The sequence below is a fragment of the Calidris pugnax genome, unplaced genomic scaffold (assembly GCF_001431845.1).
Source record: "Calidris pugnax isolate Ruff unplaced genomic scaffold, ASM143184v1 scaffold24, whole genome shotgun sequence".
NCBI lineage: Eukaryota > Metazoa > Chordata > Aves > Charadriiformes > Scolopacidae > Calidris > Calidris pugnax.
The window spans coordinates 34,295,978-34,312,038 of NW_015090922.1; the positions used below are offsets into that span (position 1 = coordinate 34,295,978).

Genomic DNA, 16,061 nt, shown 5'->3' on the forward strand with positions numbered 1-16,061 from the left:
CATTGCAGTTCTCTTGCCTTTATATTTTGGGTTTGGATGGCTCCGAGGACAGGGCTCTGGTGTTAAGCTTTCCCAGGAATACTGGCACCAGGGGCAATGCATTGCGTGACTGTCCAAATATAGTGATGAGATTCTCATGAGGTATGTGAGGCCCATGGAGGGGTCATCACAGAAATGAGTGAAACAGAGAGAAACACAAAAGGTTTCTGGATTATTGTCATGCTCAGGGTCAGTCCTGCTTAAATGCAGACTGGGCACAGCTCCTTCCAAAAAGCCTTAGGTACACTGAGCTGCGCTACTTGCCCAGAAATGAGCCTGTATCCACCAGCATGCCTGATGGAGGGTACACAGTTGTAGCCTAAAAGGCTTCCTATAAGGATCCATAATTGCTGTCCAATCTAAGGTTTGTAATAGGAAGCATCTTTATTAATGTCCTGGGATCTACAACTAGCAATAAAGCTATCAAGGAACATTGTGGAACTACTTCACTATATGAACTAATGAACTACTTCATTATGAATCTGTAAAGCCTGCTTAAATGTGATGGATCTGCCCTGACAATAACTTGCAATTCAGATTCCAATTTCCAATTCAGAATTGTGAGCCCCCCAGAAGCTCTTTGTGAGAGTGAATATTCTGAATTTCTGAAGGAACGCTAAACTTTTGGCACAGGCTCCATGCACTTGTGAATCTAGTAGCTGATGAATCATCCAGAGAAGTTTTCCCAGTCTCCTTCAGACTGAAAGATGTAGTGTTCTGGCAGTAACTACCTTACCTAGCCCTTACCCTAGCTTCCCCTGGAACTGGTGATCATCAAAACATTACCCCTTTCCCACTAAAAGCCTAAAGAACACTGCTTTGACTCAGACTTCTCCAATATAAATATGCGGCAGCACAAAAAAGAACAGACAAAAGTGACTGAATCAAAACATTACATTGCATATTCTCCTGTGGGAAAAGAGTGAAAGAAAAACACATGACAGATGGTAGTCAAATCACTCACCCATTATTAGAAACTGCTCCAATGGCATACACTTCAAGAATCCGTATAGAAATAGCAGACAACACTCCATGCTTCAGCGAGCTCTGTTCACAGGCTAAGGGCTGTGAATCTCTTATTAAGCCCTTGTCTTTTAGTTAACTTTTGTATTTCTAGATTGCGCATGTCTTCTATTTAACAATTTCCTCTCCAGGGTTGGGATTTGTGCTTTCTTTGGTAGTGGTGGTGTTCTATTAAGATTTTTAATTTAAAGCACTTGTGAGAAGTGAACTTTATTTTTTTCATCTGGATGTCGTAAAAATTAGTAAGCAAGAAAGGAACCTTTCTGATTTCAGAAGAGGGGAAAATACAATGGCACCAAGAGGGTGCCTGTTCTGTGTAACAATTTCTGTCTGAGCCTCTCTTTTTCTCTCACCTGCATTCTGTAGGAAATATCTTCCTTATTTCTCAGGGTAAACAAGCTGGTTTTTGAAATGAGGGTCAAGAGCGGGTGGAAGAATGCCCGTTTCTATTCAGCAGCTAGTGACTAAGGATCCTAGTGATTAGTACCTGGTAATTTGCCTCCTTTTCTAAAGAGCTTGAATGCATGAAAGAAGATAATTGCCATTTAATTTAATGAAATAGAAAGGAATGGTATGAAGAGAAGAAAATATGACAAAATGAGACTGTGTGGATTTTTTGACCGCACTTGAGAACATAGCCTCCCTTGCTTATGGATAAAAATTCCCCTTTGTTCTCAGTTGCAACTTTTAAATTCCCGAAAGAGTAAGCAAATAAAAGCAGGAGACAGGCTGCTTGGCAAAGGGTTTCTTTTCTGAGGGAGGATGGAGAAAACAGCATGTTAGTCGATGTGATACTTAGAGCCCTTTCCACCAATATTTTAGTTGTGAAGGCAAGCAGAAGTTTTCTAAAGAAAATCGAAATTGTATTTGTCCCCAGGGTGGTTCTGGTGGCAGGAAATGTGAACAGCTGCAGCAAAAGACTGAGGGCAGGCAGGCTATATTTCCTGCCCACAGCGACTGTACGTTACGCTGAAGAGCTAACTGAGCATTTGTGTGCCTCAGCAAACTAGGTAGAAAACCACTCACGGTGTTTATCAGTTTGTTAACTAGCAGAAAAAGCCTTCTGAGTTCTAGAGATAAAAGTCACCGTATGATAGAAATTAAAAGGTGGGCCCCAGTGGAAGCATAATATGGCTGCAGTCTAGTCCAGATAAATAAACTCATGGTCAGTATTCTGTGCCTTGTAGGAATTTATGTTTATAGGCTTGGCTGTACCCAACTTCCTTAGTGTTTGGTGTTTAAATATAACTTAGCTCTCATAGTGGGACTTTTAAAGTGTAATCATGTAATTGCTGCCATCCACAGTGCATAATACTGCTTCAGGCAAAATAGCAGAAGATTTAAATATTTTTCAGAGAGCTACAAGGAGCAGAGTATTTTTGTGTGCCAGAAGCAATCGCGTAAGCCAGTGGGCTAACTCCCTGGCACGCAGGGAACGATACTGTGGAGCCACGGGTGGCAAGCCTCTCTTTTTTTCACTTCTTCAGGGCTTCGGCTCTGTTTCTTCAATATAGCAAAGTTCAATATTTCCCTCCTGCCCTTCTGCCTCTTAACACAGCGTCTCCGGGAGGAATCTGTCTGCACCCCACAGAATAACACTCTTCGGGCCATCTGTCCTGGCTCACGTGTAGGCACAATTCTTGTCCCCCCTTGTCCATCTGCCGCTCGGCTGAGCTACGTGCTGCTCTTGTGAAAACCAGGTGATGCACCTGACCTCAGGCCTGACGGGGAGCAGCTGAGCAGTCACTGGGGGGAGTTAAGCCCATCTCCCTTTTTCCAAGAGAAAAGGACAATTTAAAAGACTATCTAAATATAGAGCAGGAAAAAAAAAAAATAACCATGTCATTGCATCTAGGACATCGTCTAGAGTTACTATGTAGGATTTGAAATCCAGTTCTTGCAGTTATTTAAATATATACCTAAATAAGGTGTTTTCATTGCTTTAATAGTGCTTTTCTGAGCCTTTATTTTTTACATAACAAAAATGTGTAAAGAAAGCGTTTGCAGTTCCTGAGAAAAAGCAAGCCCTCCAATTAAACTGTAATTAAGTAAATAAAATGTTTATTATCAATTCAGTAGAAACATATGGAAATTTAGGCTCAAATTATAGAAGTTTATAACATAATACGTGGCAGTGGTTTGGAGTAGAGCTGAAGGACACTCACAACAGGGATGTTTCAGACATTATCTATTAGAGATACCTTTCTTGGCGGTAAAAAATCCTTATTTTCACACTCTGGCAAGAGAAGATTTGAATTCACAGCTGAGTCTAATATAAAAATTAAGCCAATCAAAACATCATCTTGCAAAATTCTTATCTATGGTCTGCACTGTGGATAAAAAGGCAATTCAAAGTGAAATTTAAACAAAAATGTGGGGTCTTCTGGAATAATTTTCTTTTGGCCACTTTCCTCATAAAGAAGTGAGAAGCGGTCTCTTTATTTCCTGTCAAAGAAAATATGAACTTCATCGGGGATGTGATTTCCTTGATTTATAAAATTTGAAGTACAGAAAGACCTGCAGTACTCAAGCCAGAAACCAACGTACTTATTTAGCACAGGTGAAAATCTGCCTCCAGAGATGTTTTCTTCAAGGTTAGCAATGCTTGATGTTAAAATTAGTTGTTAAAGTGTGATGCGGCTTCGTGGCAGAAGATTAATAATCATTCTCTTCAGAGGAGTGTTATATTTAATTATCTGTCCAAAATACACCTTTGAGCCCACCTGGATTATTACCCCGCCTCAGAAGCAACGCCTGGTGTTACTGGGGGTGGGATTGTACCCTGCACCGTGGGTTCTGACCCTGAGCTGAGGGAGCAGGCAGGGCTGAATGAAACAGCCAAGAAGATACCTCAAAGCTGTCAGCAAACTACCTGGTGCTTCGGGATGTTGTTAGTGCCAGTCAGCACTTCTGGTAGAAGACACTGACCCCCTGCCATGTGGGGCACTGTGGGTCCCTGGAGCAAGTCCCTGGTCAAGAGGTGCCGGAAACATCCCTGAGATAACCTTTTACTTTTGCCTGGGGCATTAACTCACAAAGGCAGCAATCTTACCTAATGAGAAAGAGTATTTTCTCTGGATATAAATGTCATTGTACTTTGAATATTACATATACCTACACTTACTGATCTTTGGCCTAAATCTTGGAGATGCAATGAGCAACAGGCAATGAGAAGTTGGTTTGGGGCCCCAAATGTGTGTTTGGGTTTGTTTTTCTACATGGTACCACAAGGAGCCCAATCTACTGGGGACTGATGGAACAGCCTGAGTAGATGGTTTGTGGTTTATAACCAGCACAAGTGGTGCAAGCAATTTAAGTACTTCAGTTTTTGTACTTCTATACCCAGTCGCCTTTTCCAGTTAACAGAAATTTGTAATGGAAATCTAATATTGGTCTTTAATCTCCAATATTTGTAGATGTTGTCTTTTCGTTACTCTCTACTTTGCCTTTCCTCATCCAGTCAAACTCAGCTGCATGGATTGTGTTCTAGCTGTAAAACAGCAACAAATCATTTCATGTTTATTGTACCCTCACCAGGGTAGATGCGTAATCTGTTGTGTAGCACTACAGCGACAAAGTTTGTACACAAATTTCAATAATAAACCATGCTTCAACCTGATTTTCCTGCTTTCAGTGCCATGAGGGGTTTTCTTTTTGACTTGTTTTGTTCCAAGGCGTTTTCCTACACGGTGTCCCATCTGCGTACCACGGGACTCTTCATGCTCCTGAGCTGGGGTTGGAGCATCCACCTTCTCTGGCTGGGGAAGTGAGTCAGCAGAAGTGACCGTGCACCACTGAACACAGTCTCAGAGAACAAAAAACAACTTGTCACACAATAAAACAATGAGATATTACATCTCGCAAGCCTGCTGGAGAAAAAATAAACCTTTTTAATTGAGGAGGTAATTGGGAGGTGCAAAGAGATGGGAGAATAGGCTTTTATTTGAAAAATGACTGTGACAGGAAGTAACACGGTCAGAGCAAAATAAATCTTTTCCTTTTTTTCCAACACGTTATTACTTTTCATTAACTTCAGCTTGTTTCTCTAGGCAATAGGAACAGAATACAAAAACATTTCAAAAAAATACTCTCCTAGGATGCTTAGGGACCTGCAGATGTTCCAAATAGATGAACATGGGTCTGCAGCACAGATGGAAAGTGATAAATGATTAACATGCTATAGGATATAAATAACAATACTACGATGTTGTGTGTAGAGATATCAGCATAACAAGGAATGCTTATCTTCTGGCTTGATAAGCATCTTATTTATGGCTTATCACAAATTGCAATGGTTCTGGCTTCTGCCAAAAGCATAAGTATTTCTGTCAGGGTGCAGGGGGTACCATCAGCCCTGACTGTCCCTGCCTGGCCACTCCTCTTGGGCTCTGCCCCTCTCCCAGCTGGGGTGGTTGGATCCTGAAAAGATTTACCTGGTGGCAAATACCAGCAACATCCAGTTTTAATAGGAGTGATAAGAAGTGTGGCAGTGCCACGAGCAGCTGCTGGTGGGGTCCTATGAAGAGGGAAGTGTCAGGTGAGCTTCCTGCACTCCCTGCTGCCCTGGGGTTGTGCTCCAGGCACAGGTCAGTGTGTTGTTAATGAGCCTGCTGTCACAAGACCTGAAGACAGACATCGCTGGTAACGTGAGAAAGGCTAGGTTATTTTCAAAGAACCGGCCACTTACCATTATTTATTAGTTATCCACCAAAAGTGATTTAACCTTAGACACCAAGTTTTGGTTTACTTTGCTACCCTGGTCACTCAAGATGAATTATCTGCAGCTGCTGGTGTTGTTTCAAAATTTTGCTCCTTGTTCTTAAGCCAAATAAACACCATCAGGTGAGAAGGGAGAAAAGAGGTAGCATCCACACCAAGAAAACCCTCACTGATTTTTTGTCCCAGCTTCTTGCAACTTGAGAGCTTTCCTTGGAGGGTTCTGCCCAGGAAGTTGCATTTTCCAGTTCTGCCTGATCTGGCTCAGCCAAAATTGTTCAGGCTTTGGGATTGGTTTGTCTGATAGGAGTTTGGTGTGATTTGACTTTTTGGTGCCACCTTTCCCAGGCAATACGTGTCTCCCACATCTCCTTCTGCACAAGCAAGGTGCTTCCCTGGTGAGCCAAGGTGATTCTCCCCCATTCATGTCTTGCATTTCTGAGAGATTCTGATGAATTTAATGTTATTCGGAGCAAGATAACTTCAATCTGAGTGATCTCTAAGATATGTGTAATGTAAAGTAACATAAAGGACAATCTGCGCTAAAGTGGCTTTATGGTTCAAATGCAGACACTGTCCTATCTCATAGCTCTAAAGTATTACATGCTAAACAAATAGCTTTCTCCTGAATAGCCAACTTCTGATATACAATTACCATAATTATTACAGGTATTATACGCTTCTGTCCACAGAGTAAGAACTGCATCTAATCAAAATTATCCCATCAACTATATAAAGATGTGATACTCTTGAACAGCATTTAATACAGATTGCCTTCAAATAAAAGGTTTCTGAATACATTATCTACACTATACAATTAAAAATAGCATCAAACTGAATAACAGCTTCCTCTCACCCACATTTCGTATCTCCAATCAAGACAGTTAAAATGGGCAAAGAGATAAAACAGTTTAATCTCGGCATCCTAAAAAGTACAATTTACAACCATTTTCTAACGCCCCTTAGAGCTCTTCCACACTCTGTATGTACCCTGCAACCTCATGGAGCCAGAGTGAACTCTGGTCCTTCTTGACATTGAAAGATGTTACGTCTTTCTTGCAGCAACAAGTAGGCCAGGATGTCTCTCTCTTCAGCTGTGGGGATCTTGAACTAGAAAGTATATACAGGGGTGGAAAGGATAGCTGTGATGCATGGAAAAGCCATGTGGTGCTCCCTTCATAGAACAGTAGTTCCTCTGAATGTTTACTGGGCAGACCTTTGTTTATTTATTTATTCATGAGGCTTTGCTGCATTAAAAATGAATAAACAAAATAAAAAATGAACTAGACAACTGAAGCTGGAGGTGATCTTCTCACCCCGCATCCCTGGATTCCTCTCCTTCCCCTCCTCCTGAGTTTCTAAAGAGAAAGCTGAGGGCACAAACTTAAAAGCCATGTTAAATGAGAGTGGACTTAAGCCTATGTCCAAATACTCTTTGGGATTAGGTTCTATACGTGTGTCAGGAGTCTATTTACATGTAGCCACAAAATGAAAGCAAACAGGGAAGACTTTTCACACAGATTTAGGCTGAACTCTCAACCATTTGGATGATTTAGAAAATAGATTGAAAATACTGTATAAATTACTTCAGTAGTGTATACTACATTTTTTGGTAAAGGGGAGTAAGTAAGAATAAATCATGTGCAGATTTGCTTCCTCTGTTGACAGTAATTGGAATTTAGTGAAAAATAAAAGCCAGATAGGACATAAGATGTTAATTAGGCTGAGAGATCTGATAATAGATTTGAAAAAGTGTCAGGGTTTAACCTCAGCCAGCAACTAAGCACCACCCAGCTGCTCACTCACTCCCCCACGTTGGGATGAGGAAGAGAGTTGGAAGAGTAAAAGTGAGAAAACTTATTGGTCAAGAAAGACAGTTTAATAGGTAAAGCAAAAGCCACGTGCACAAGCAAAACAAAATATGGAATTAATTTACTACTTCCCACCAGCAGGAGGTGTTCAGCCCTCCAGGACAGCGGGGCTCCATCACACTTTGGTTATTTGATGTCATATGGGTCTGGAATATCCCTTTGGTCAGTTGGGGTCAGCTGTGTCCCCTCCCAACTTCTTGTGCACCCTTGGTCTACTCGCTCATGGCGTGGTGTGAGGAGCAGAAAAGGCCTTTACTGTGTGTAAGCACTGCTCAGCAGTAACTGAAACGTCCCTGTGTTATCAACACTGTTTTCAGCACAAATCAAAAATGTAGCCCCATACTACTTACTATGAATAAAATGAACTCTATCCCATCCAAATCCAGCACGAAAAGCCAGTTTCCTGAGATATGAACACGGGGCAAAGAAGACAAATTAAGTGCAGGTACTGTTTAAAAATCAGAAACACAACAGGAATTAAGATGTTTATATGCAGTGCTAGCAAGAGTTTGTTGAATTTGAATAAAGACATGGAATTCAATATCTGCCTATTACTGGAGTGACAGATAGCAGCTGTCAAATCAATTGAGCTGGTTTAGGGTAATTTATTGGGAATTTACGGTTTGCAGCTAAAGAAAAAGTGCAATGATGATGAAGAAGAGTCCTTATAGACGCTGTTGCCAAGAAAAAGGAAAACAAAAACAAAAACAAAAACAAGCATATATTTTGAAAACAAGCACATACTATAGCTATCAAGAAAAAGTCCTCTAGAATAAAAATAAAAGGCTATGTCATGAAATTAATAACTACTTACACAACAGGCTTTGAAATTTGAAACTTGATAATTTTAAAACCACGACGACACTTTGTTTGAAACTCATCATTGTGAATATGTGGATATTCTCTAAACAATACAACTAACTGCTACTTAGGAATTTTCCCTTAAGTGATTTCTCTTAACTTATTGAAGCAAGTGTTGATTGCCTGTGTATGTATGTATATATGGTGACACACCACCTCAGCCATGTGTTCTTCCTGTCCCTTCATCCATTCATTGCTAATCAAGTTTCAAGAATCACCTTGTGAGTTACAATTAATAATCTATAGATGCTGTTTACACAGGAGGGGATTGGTGGTTCCATGTGGACCCCTCTTTCCTACCCAGCCTGAGTAATCATGCACATGTAATCGGTTTGCCTAATGACCACTCCATCCTCCACCTCTGAAAATGACCTCTCTTGAGTACCAGGTCATTCCTCCCCAGGGCAGAGACACCCCATTCTGCAGCTGGCCCACAGCTGTGCTGACTGGGCACCTGGTTACCACTGCTGGTTATTTCACCTGCCTCTCTCCCAGGGTAGGTATTTTTGTGGGCCAGCTTCTTCTAGTCAACTGCTGACCTTTTTGAATAGTTTCTGGTATTTTGTCAGCAGGGGCTGTGGAGGCAGTGGGCACAGGAAAGACACTGGTTTTATTTCCTAGACAACTGAGATAAAAGTGTTCTTTAATTAAGACTATGTGAGGTTCTTCTCTTTGAATTTTGTTCACTACTTCTAGCCTTCCTTTTTGATCATTTTCAGTTCAGCCCCATGGCTACAGATATTAACCCAGATTTTTTAAAGACACCAATGGTTTTTGGTGCATCTTTTTTCTTGATGTCAAGTTCAAAGCGTGTGAGAGGGTCTGGTATTTCAGAACATTGTTACTCCAATGTTTATAGAAAATCCGGGTCTCTTAAGTGTCTTATAACTTATGTTTTGCTCAGTAAGAAAAAAAAAATAAAATGTAACAGCATATAAGGGAGATAGGCAGGAGAGTAAACATCTAAGTATAGTGTTTGAAGCTCATTGACCTAATGCACTGACAGTGACCAAACGTGAGCCATTAATCATAAGTGGACTGCAGATATAAATGAAATATTGCCTAATTAGAGAATGGGTGGCAAAAGGCAAATAGCTGATGAAAATGCAAGATAGAAAGCACTTGAATATACTTACTGAGGACCAGCATCCACAATCAATGGGTTCAAGCTGCTGGATCAGCCGGACCTCAGTTATTTCATCAGGAGTGGTGATATTATGCTTCATCTTTGTTTTCCTGCCTTAATAAAGGCAATTTTTGTGGTGAAGCCAGTGTTAAGTCAAGTAGAATTGCATAGCTGGACAAGAGTAAGAAAGTCTGATTCTGGAGGAACTGGGATTTGAAACTTTCTAAGGACCAGCCAGTTACAGCGAGTGGGTGAGGAACCAGGCACCCCAGGTGAGGATCAAGGTCTTGGCATCTCTGAAATGGCAGTGAGCCAGTCGAGACAGTGCAGCCACTCCACCAGAATGAAATCACAGAGAAAAAGCAATTAATGTGTCACCAAAACCACAGCAGCATACTGTCAGGGAAGTGAGAGGAAAGAGAGTTATAACAATGATTCTAATAGATCCTGAAGTAATGAAATGCTTCCAGAAATGCTTTGCCTGGATAGAAAGTCACAATGATAAAGTCTGTGTGCAGATTCTGTTAAGGCAATTCCTCATGAAGAACATAAATAAAATAAGTACTTAAAAGAAACATATGTACTCTGATATTGCTCTTCTATTTATTATAATACAGAAGATGTCAGAACATGTGTAAACACTTGGTGAGAACTATTTTTTTAAATGCTCTGAACTAGCCTCTCTCATGTATAGTGACAGCAAAGTGAATTAAAGCCGAACAGTCTGATGGCAGTGATTTTAAGGCATCCTTTCCATCAATCCATAAATACATAAAGAAGGTGCAGGGTAGAAAATGAGATCATTTCAGTTAAAGGTCACCACAAAATCCTACTAATCTTTAAGGTATTCCATTCTCCCATTCTTTATTTGCAGACTTCTTTTATTCTTTTATTGCAGACTTCAGAAATAGGTATTTATGGAAGCTGATAAAGGATCTCATATTCCGTGTTACATAAACAGCAATAGACCGTAAATGGGAAAAGTAACATTCTTGGGTATTCAGCATAAGTTACACTTTTGATCCATTAATTTGGGCCCTTTTTTGAGCATTTAGAAGGTTATTTAAAATGGGTCATATGTTTGTTATACATGGTTTGGTTGCTGAACTGATATTTATAAAACCTCCATTGATTCTTTAGTTATGTGTAAAATATTCTGATTTTGGAATGACTGCTAGCCGTTTTTTGTCTCCGACATTTGTGGTTTTTAGTGTGACCTTTTTTTCATCTTTTCATTTTACAAAATATCTAGACGGGAATTATGTGGTGAAATGAAGGAAACAAGTAAGAACCAGTAAATAGAGAGTTGTTTTCTCTGTAGTCGTTGGGGAAATTTCAGAAATGAGTAGGTACTTGCAGGTTTCCCTCTGCGCGGTGCAGAGATGTCCTCTTTCATAGTACAGGCTGGGAGCAAACTTTCAATCTTCCTAAGTCACTTGTTCCTTTTTGTAGCTGAAATTTGCAGCGTAAGGGTTTACTGACCCACAGCTCCAGCCTGAAAGCCGAGATGGCAGGAGGGAGCAGGAACACCTTTCCCTCATCCGCATGGCAAGGACTTCCTCTCCATGTGCAGGTGTTACCAGTTTTCTATGGTACCAGACTGGGTTCCTGCAGACCACGGCTTCACACAGAGCTGTCCTTGAAAATCACTAGAAAATTCCAGCTAGTGGATGCTTTAGCTGCCATATTTCCCACAAACAGAGCACCAAATCTTTTTCCATAGAGTACGGTGATTTCTAGTTCAATTCCTTGTCGTGTTTGTTGGTTTCAATCTAATTAAGTAGACCTATCTAGTTAATCTGTATTAAATCCCATATAGCCAAGACACCGTCTCTCTCTTCACACTTACATAAGCCCCTGTCTGGCGAGTTCAGCCAGAGTGATTCAGACTGACATTTCCGAATTAAATTAGAAGTCTGTGCATTTTAAACGGAGAGTCTGAGGCTCAGAAACTGTGGACCTTTGACTTTGAAATGCACTTTTCTCTTTGGCCTGATGTAGCGTAAGCTTGTTGGCATGAGAGTTCCAGCACAGATTTATCTATTTACTCAGGTTTTTTCTTAGGGGCTGATTTCAGGGAAATCAGAGGATTTCAGGGCAAGCTGGTTTTATCAGAATTAATTGAGCTGGATAGAATTGGTGTGTGTAAAAGCATGTCAATATCGTGTAGCATTTTGGCCTAGAGGGCACCCTAAGTACATTTTTGCAGTTAGGAAATAAATAAATACAGGAATGGCTTGAAACATTATCCAGGACCAAATATTCATGTTGTTTAGCAAAGGAGATGTTCTTCTGACTTCTCCTTCACTCTTTGGGAGCATGTCCATAGCCATCAGAGTGACAAAACTTGCCCACGGGTGTCACGAGAGTGGGTGCCCAGGAAACCTCCAGGCTTTGAGACACACACCCTTTCTGTAGTGGAAGGAAACCGAGTGCTTTTGCGTGTCATTGCTTGGACAGTGTGGGTTTGTGGCAAAGAAACCATTTATGAGATGAGTTTCCCTTGAGGAGGGGCCAGGCCCGTTCTCTTCTGGAGCACGCTGTTCCAGCCTCTCGCCCTACCAGTTGGCACAAAACACTTCTGCAGAGAGTTTTTTAATATGGGCTTATAAAAGCAATCAGTTCCTTATTTTAAAATATAGAAAGAATTAATCTTAGCTTATTAACAGCTCTGCTAGCCAGAGATGGAAACTGCTGAATGCCTGGATAAATCTAGTCTGCTTCTCACTTCATGGAGTCCGTAATCCTTACAGTGTCAAAAATGTACAAGACATCTCTGAATGCTGAATTTTGCATTGATATGGATCTCACACTTATTTGAGAGACATTTGAAATCATAACCAGGCAGACAGTTCCCTCCTGACTAAATCTCTAAGGAGGCATTTTGGTTCTTTTAAAAGGATGTGAAATCTCCTAAGCCTGTAAAATATGCTCAAGATACTGTGACTTGAGACAGGGGATGAGAGGGTGCATGATAACTAGCAATGGAAGCTTTCAAATTTCTTGGAATCAAGGAGTGTGTATGCCTGACAAAAAAAAAAAAAAAAAAAAAAAAAAGAGCAGAATAGCCCCATATAATCACAAGTTTGTGTAGAAGCTATCACTGGTTTCCAGGTATCGCAGAAGTGAGGCCTAAATTTCATGGGTTAATCCTATTTAATTTTAATGGATCTACTAGTACAAGGAACAGCTGAGCAATCAGACCTTTATGAAGCACCATATATACTGACATCGATCCTTTAATGTTCATTTCCTAGCAGCTGCAGCAAGTAAGTGTAAGTAATCAAAACTGTTAAAAATGCTGTTGCTTTGTTTCTTAACATATAGAATGACTTAAGAGCTTAAACGTAAAAAAGAAGGGTGAAAACAATGTTGCAGCTGGCACATGTTTTAAATTAAAACCTATGAGAAATGTTTGCTTTGCTAAGAGAAAATGAGAAAATATATTGAATATATTGGGAAGATTAAAATACCTGTTTTGATTGGATGAGCCTGCAAGATGATAAGATGACTCTAAGTCCTTGTTCATGAGCAAACATTTCAGTATCTACTTCAGAGGGCTACCTATGCATGTTTTGCGTGCACACTGTTTATATATAGTAGGTGGCTTTTGTAAATCATGAGAGGAAAGCATCTGAGTGAGCAGAATAGAAAGGACTATTGACAATTTATAAAATAGCTGGTATATGTTTTAACTGACTTCAGAACACATGAGCTTTCTACTTGTTTCCAAGGCAGAATAAAAGTGTATAATTTCAGCAGCATTGATCCTTACAGAATGGCTTTAAATCTCCCCAATAAATTAGCAGGAGAGCCTGCACAACTGGACAGTCAATCTGACTTTTCTCTCTTGGTAGGAAGTAGAGGAGGGATGAGACTTGTTTGGGAAACAAAAGGTTGTGTCTTAGCAAACCAGGTCTCCAAGCTCCAGTCTTTGCTACTCCAAACCAACCCCCCCTTTCAAATAATTTTCTACAATACACCAGCCTCTCTCATTACAGCTGACCAGAACTTTCCCAAAAGCAGATTTTCTGTTGAAAGAGGTCATTTTGATGAAATAGAAACATTTATCAGAAGTCTGCCTGTTGTAACAAAAAAAAAAAAGTCTTTTGAAGCAATACTGGAACGTAACTTCCATTTTAAGCTGATGATTGATTTCATCTGAAGTAAAAATAATGATACACTGTGCTACACTGTATAAAATGTTTAAACAGAAAACAGAACAAAACACTTTTGATGCTATCAAAATAGAATATTTCAATCAACTTCCAACTGATTTTTAAATTGTGTTTCATGGGAGACTGAAAATTGTTCACTTTTTCTCCATTTCAGGAAGACAAAATATTCAGTGTCAGGTAATTTCCCAAGGAAAGCAAACATTACTTACAAGCCAGCTCCAGCCCCTGCTCTGTTCTTGTCTTGATCCTCTGTTTGTCTGATGGCAGCTCATATCTCTGCAAAAAATACATTCCAGTGCAGTGCCCCAAGGATGGTTACCAGATGGTAAATTACCATGTGTTAAGAAACTTGGGGAAAGCAGTAGGCCTGGATCATGGGCTTTTTCTGAGAGGGGAAGTTAGATCTGTGGGCCAGAGCGGGATCAAGATGTGTAGGAGACAGGGGCAGAAGGCAGTGGGGTGACTCTGGCCTCTTTGTGGGGGGACAAGGACAGCAGGGTCACGCGATGCTACTTCCCCTTGGGGGAATCCTTTGTTTCCCCCCATGACCTAAGGGGAAGATTGAAGCTCCTGTGGTGCCAGTGTTTCTCTTTCCTTAGCCTTTCCTAAAGCCTCCTGTCATCCCAGGTGTCTCCTCATGAGCCCCAGACCTCGCCAGTTCCCACTTAATCCCACCTGCTGCTGCAGGTGTTGGAGAGGCAGCAGCTGAGGCCATCAGGACCTGGTGACCTGCTCTGAGTCTCAGCAAAACTCAGACCATCACAGGAGGGAGAATAGCTCTGTGGGACAGCCGTGCATGAACCTCAGCAGAAAGACCTCCTGTTTTTACGAGAGCCAGCTTGGAGGCGATGAAGGCTACAGGGTGTGAAATGTTGGGAAGAACCAATGGGAGCATTTGCAAATGCTTCCCCCGACAGAGGCAGTGGAGCAAACCTTTCATTTAACCATTGGAATCATTTGCTGGCATGATGCAGGTTTGTTGTGTCAAGGGCAGAGACCAAAGTTTAATGATGAAAGTGTGGATGAAGGGGAATTTTTTCCCCTTTTGTGTGCGTGTCTGGATGCCCCTCCAGGCCTGGTCATGGCAGAGCTGCCCCAAACTGGATCTGAGGCACCCTGGGGGAGCTTCATGCCAGGACAGGCAGCCCCTCTGCCCCTGGCTCCCTCTTTGGGAAGCATGACTTGCAGGGAAAGTGGGCAACAGCAAACCCCTCACCTGAGTCTTCCATAATGAACATACTTCATAGATAAGCACACAACGCAGGCAAATAACAAGCTGTGTGTCAGTAAGAAAAGTGCAAATATTGACACATGGAGAAGACACCCCTGAGGCAGCATTCACTGCAAACCCTCCTCTGAATGAGCAATAGTTAAATGTTTGTCCTTGCCTCTTTCTTTCAAAAGTAGGGCAAATATCTATAGAGTTCCCAGTGGGGAGGTAATCTAACTTTAACTTTCATACAGTCAAGTAAAACACCCGAGACCTGTGTTAGGGATGCAAGCAGGTCGTCTGAATTATGATTATTCAATCTGGTATTATTTTAATCTGACATGCCTCTCACGTGCCTCGTTTAGATTCATCTTGACCTGAAAACTGTAATCTCAATGCCTTTATACTTACAGGTGATTTATCTTGTTGCAGTATCTTAAAAAATAAATAAATAAGTAAAATAAATATTTGTTTTATTAGTGAAACCCTGCCCGTGAGGCAGGCTGGCACATTTCACTATCTCGGGTCTCCCAAGCGTGGTCTGGGTCCCTTTCCAGCAGCAGCCTCTTGCTAATTGTGGCGAGAGGATAATGAATTAAGAGCCGCGGGAGGTGAGAGCAAACACCTCCCTCCCCTGCAGCCGCAGCCCGCTCCGGGTGATGCTCTCCCGCTCGCCGGCACAGACAATAGCCCAAAGAAATTAAGGAGGGGGGAGAAAAATGACTGATCCTTGCGTGTGAGATAATGGATGAGCCCGGGATGACCTGTTTTTTTCCTTGCGGTGGAGCGGTGCTGAAGACAGAGGGCACCAGCGCCCAGCCCACAGCCCGCGCCCCGCCGACAGCGCGCCAGCTCGGGGCGGCCGGGAGAGCCGCCGGGAGAGCCGCCGGTGCCCGCTCCGAGCAGGCAGGGAGCCGCCGCCCCGCCCGGCCAGGTAGGTCTCAGGGGTAGCCCTCCAGCCAGGCGGCGGGGCTCGGCCGTGGGGCTGCCGGTGGGGCAGGCGGAAAGCAGCCGGGCTGCGGGGGCTTGCCCGGGGG

At 41.9% G+C, this 16,061-nt stretch overlaps 1 protein-coding gene across 6 annotated transcripts in view; it reads left to right on the top strand.

The window, feature by feature from the left end:
• The first annotated feature begins 15,855 nt into the window (after positions 1 to 15,855).
• GRM1 (glutamate receptor, metabotropic 1) overlaps positions 15,856 to 16,061 on the top strand; it is a 188,251-nt gene continuing 188,045 nt past the window's right edge. For all 6 annotated transcript variants that reach the window (XM_014951092.1, XM_014951093.1, XM_014951095.1 and 3 more), the window contains exon 1: positions 15,856 to 15,958. The gene's annotated coding sequence lies outside the window, so the exon portion shown is untranslated. The remainder of the gene's footprint in view (positions 15,959 to 16,061) is intronic.